This window comes from Theropithecus gelada, chromosome 15 (genome assembly GCF_003255815.1).
Source record: "Theropithecus gelada isolate Dixy chromosome 15, Tgel_1.0, whole genome shotgun sequence".
Classification (NCBI taxonomy): Eukaryota; Metazoa; Chordata; class Mammalia; order Primates; family Cercopithecidae; genus Theropithecus; species Theropithecus gelada.
Genome location: NC_037683.1, coordinates 96,986,991 through 96,990,920, shown reverse-complemented (window position 1 = coordinate 96,990,920; position 3,930 = coordinate 96,986,991).

The following is a 3,930-nucleotide window of genomic DNA, read 5'->3' as shown; positions in this document are numbered from 1 at the left end:
GCCTGCAACTTTCCATGTAATCTGGCCCTTACCTACTTCTCAAGCCCTGTCTTTTACTGTCACTATGCACTGGCCTTAGTTCAAGCCCTTTAGTTTGTCAAGTGTGTTCTCTCCTGGGCGCTTGCACTTGCTGCTCTCGCTGACCCATCACCAACTCCTCTTAACTTGGGGGTACACTTCAGGTCCCAGCTCACAGGAGACTTCTGTCACCTCCTCAGACAGGACTTCCCTGACTGCCCCTCCCCCATATCTCCTGATCATAGAACCTGCTTTTTCCTTCATGGCACTCGTCATGATTTATACGTAGACATTTACTTCATGTGTTTGATTTAATCCCTATTCCATACTAGACTGCCAGCTCCATGTGGATCCTGATATACCTGTTTTCCTTACAATTGTATCCCAATTGTCGGCACAGTGCCTGGCACGGAGAAGGTGCTGTGGGAATAAGTGTTCACTGAACAGATGATGCCACTGTAGCTGCATGACTGCTTGACAGATGATGATTACTCCTGTGCCCCTGCCCCGCCCTCCCAGGTTCTGATTAAAAAAAAAAAACCAGGAAGAGAGGATTCTGGGAGCATAAGGAGGCCTGAGGGCACTGCCCAGGAGAAGAAGCTGTAGTATAGGTAAGGAGAACATTCCTCAGTCTGTGGGCAGGAGAGATCCAGAGTAAGCTCAAACTAAATTCAGAGTCCGGCTGTTTATGCAGAACTGCTGGATTGTGAGCCCTCCCTCGAGGCTGCCATCCGCGAGAGCTGATATGCATAGGAAGAAGGAGGCTGTACCAGGAGAAGGAGCTCTGCCTAGCGTCTCAGGTAATAGACAAAGGAGGTGGTGGGAAGCACAGCATGTGTGCCCCACCAGGGCTTGCAAGACTGGGCCAGAGTCCTCAGATGGAGGTGAGCTGGGTCTCAGGTGGGAGACCCTCATCCTGTCTTAGCCCGAATCTCCGCCTGCCTCCGGGATAGTGAGGACAGCATGAGGGCCAGTGGCTTTAGGTCACATGGGCATTGGCATCAGAAAGAATGTCCGTGAGGAAGCCTAGAGGAGCCTGGAATGCGCCATCCCCTTCTCTTTCCAGCACTTTCCCACTTTTCTGTAGAAACCATCTCACACTTTCTCACCTTTTCTCAAGTCTCAGGTGACCCTCCACCCAAAACTCCTTCCATCTCCACAGATGACTTCCTTCAGTCCCCCATGGGCAGAGACAAAACAACCTCGGCTTCTTTCCACCAAACCTGTGTGCATCCCACCTTTCCTGCTCCGCTTCTCCTGTCTAGGGCCAAGCCTTCCACTTCTCTCCTCTCTCCAGTGTTTCCTTTGAATTGCTCCTTCTCACTGGCATTTAAACTTGCCCAAACTTCTCCCATCTTTTTGTTTGTAGAGGCAAGGCCTCACTCTATCAGCCAGGCTAGAGTGCAGTGGTGTGATCATAGCTTACTGCAGCCTCGAACTCCTGGGTTCAAGTGATTCTCCTGCCTCCTGAGTAACTGGAACCACAGGCGTGAACCCCCGCACCTGACAAACCTCTCCCATCTTAAATGAAACCTTCGTTTGACCTTATTCACTCTCTTGTCCTTCATAGCCCAACTTCCTGAAATAGTGGACTATACTTGGAGTCTCCACTTGCTCACCTTTCAGTTTTCCACTCTCTGTAGTCTGGTTTCTCCTGTCCCATCACTACCTTGAGAACACTTTCACCAAGGCCATGATGGTGGGCTGAATAGTGGCCCTCTGAAGATATCCAAGTCTTAATCCCTGGAACCGTGAAGGTTACCTTATTTAGCAGGGCAAGATACCTTACTACTGGTTTAGACTACGGAGGAATGGGACCATGAGCCAAGGGATGAAAAGAATGCATCTCTAAGCCCCAGCCTCCTTTCCCATGGACATCTTTTACCTCTCTCGGCTCTTGCCTGATTTATCCTGTGGGTCTGCCGTGGGGAAGTAGGGCCTGGTTCATTTGTCTTTCTTTTTACCTCCTCTCTGAAGGAGATGGAGTATTTGAGAAAAAAGTCCAGGTATTAACAGGCTGTTGCGGCTTTCATCTGATGTCAGAGGTCTCTGGGTACATTGGAGGTTCTCTGCTGGGGCTCTTTGGTGGGTGGTGGGTGTTACAGTTTTTATTTCTTGCTCCATTTGCTGGTTGTGAAGACTCCAGCCACTCATTCCTCAGCTTCCAGCATTCAGGAGCTTAGCTCTCAGCGTTTGCTCACAAGGAAAATTTCTTGGTCCAGTTCATTTTAAGATGACCATCTGTCTTCCATAAGGTCTAAGTCTGGCCCATGGGTAGCAATGGGGCACCCTCATTCTGCCAGGCTCTGAAGAGGCTGCCATTCACCCATCCTAGCCTCTGAGGCTGGCTGAAACTGCTCACTTTCAGACTTTCACACTAGATGCTAGATCCTGCATACCCCACCTCCCAGGAAACACATGTCAAACTCTCCATGTAGTTTCATCAAGCCTCTCTGGCTTGGTTAAGGTGAGAGTGTTGGAAATAAGAGCTCAGAGTCACAAAGAAAATGAGCACTCAAATAAAGGATTTTTCAGCAGGCAAATTTACTTCTGCCGAAAGGTGCTGCTTGTTCTTCTGGTCACTGCGAGACCACACCAAACAAAGGAGGGAAGTGGTTAACCCTAATGCAGTCAGTCCCCGCTACTGTGTCCGGTCCTCATTGGCTGGGGTCAGACCACACAATCTAAGCTGATCCCGATTGGCTACTTCAAATGGAGCAGCGGTGGGGGCTACAGCAGCAGGAGGAGCAGTTTTGGAACTAAGGGTGCCAAATAAGGATAGGGGTTGTTACAAATTGGGAACAGATGTGGGTTACAGATTGGGAACAGATGTGGATTACAGATTGGAAATGGATGTGGGTTACAGATTGGGAACAGATGTGGATTACAGATTGGGAATGGATGTGGATTTCAGATTGGGAACGGCTGGAAGGTTGTTTACCGTAACTAGGGGCAAGGAGGCAAGGAAGTTAGGCTTTGAAAATAGAAAACAAGCGGAACCTTCGAAGAGGAACTCACAGTTTCCAACATATCTCTCTCCTCCCTCCATAGAGCAGATGAGGTGGGGGAAAGGACCACACAGAGATGAGTCTTTGGAATGCTTATATGAAAGCAAGCCTCATAGATTATTTCCATGGCCTGTTCTATGAAGGATTCCTTCAGTGGAGAAGGTTCTCTCAACTCTGAAGCCTGAGGAAGTTGAATGCTCACATCAGAACCTTTATGTTACATCAAGACTGTTAATTCTATTAAGTGGAGAAGAAATAAAAGCCACAATTATCCAGCTACTCATACACTTCAATACGTGAAGAAAGAAAGGAGAAAGCAGGGAGACCATATCAGTGCTGTGTGCACCTTGTTCGTGAAATTGCTTGGTAAGTTGTATAATGCAGAAGCCAGAGGCCTCCTGCTCTGTGAGATTCCTCAATCCCTGTCCTCACTCTAGACTGTAGACTCTTCAGAGCTTCTCTTTCCAGTGTCATCTCTGACCCTGGCTCCTCTTTTCCCATGGCCCTGAACCCTTCCCTACCTTGCCCAGATGAGGGATTCTGCCCGTCTGCAATTTTCCAGGAACACATGCACCTTATAAGGCCTTTGTGGTGGTAGCAAACTAAGAAACTTGACACAGAGGCCCAGGCAAACAACACAAAGCGGAGTATTAGACATCTTTTTTACTGAGAACCCTTGCCCTACCCCATGACTGGGATATTTCTTTGATGGTCTCACACTATATAATATTCCACATGGCTGTCAGTTTGAAGACTCAGATATCTAATTTGGCTCAAAATTCTAGTTCCTTTCCCATGTAGAGAAATTTAGTCTTTGGTTGCCTTGACTCCTGATCCATGTCTTTATGTTCTCTTACTCAAAAAGCTTCTTAATAGGTATTTTCTTCATATATATATATATATA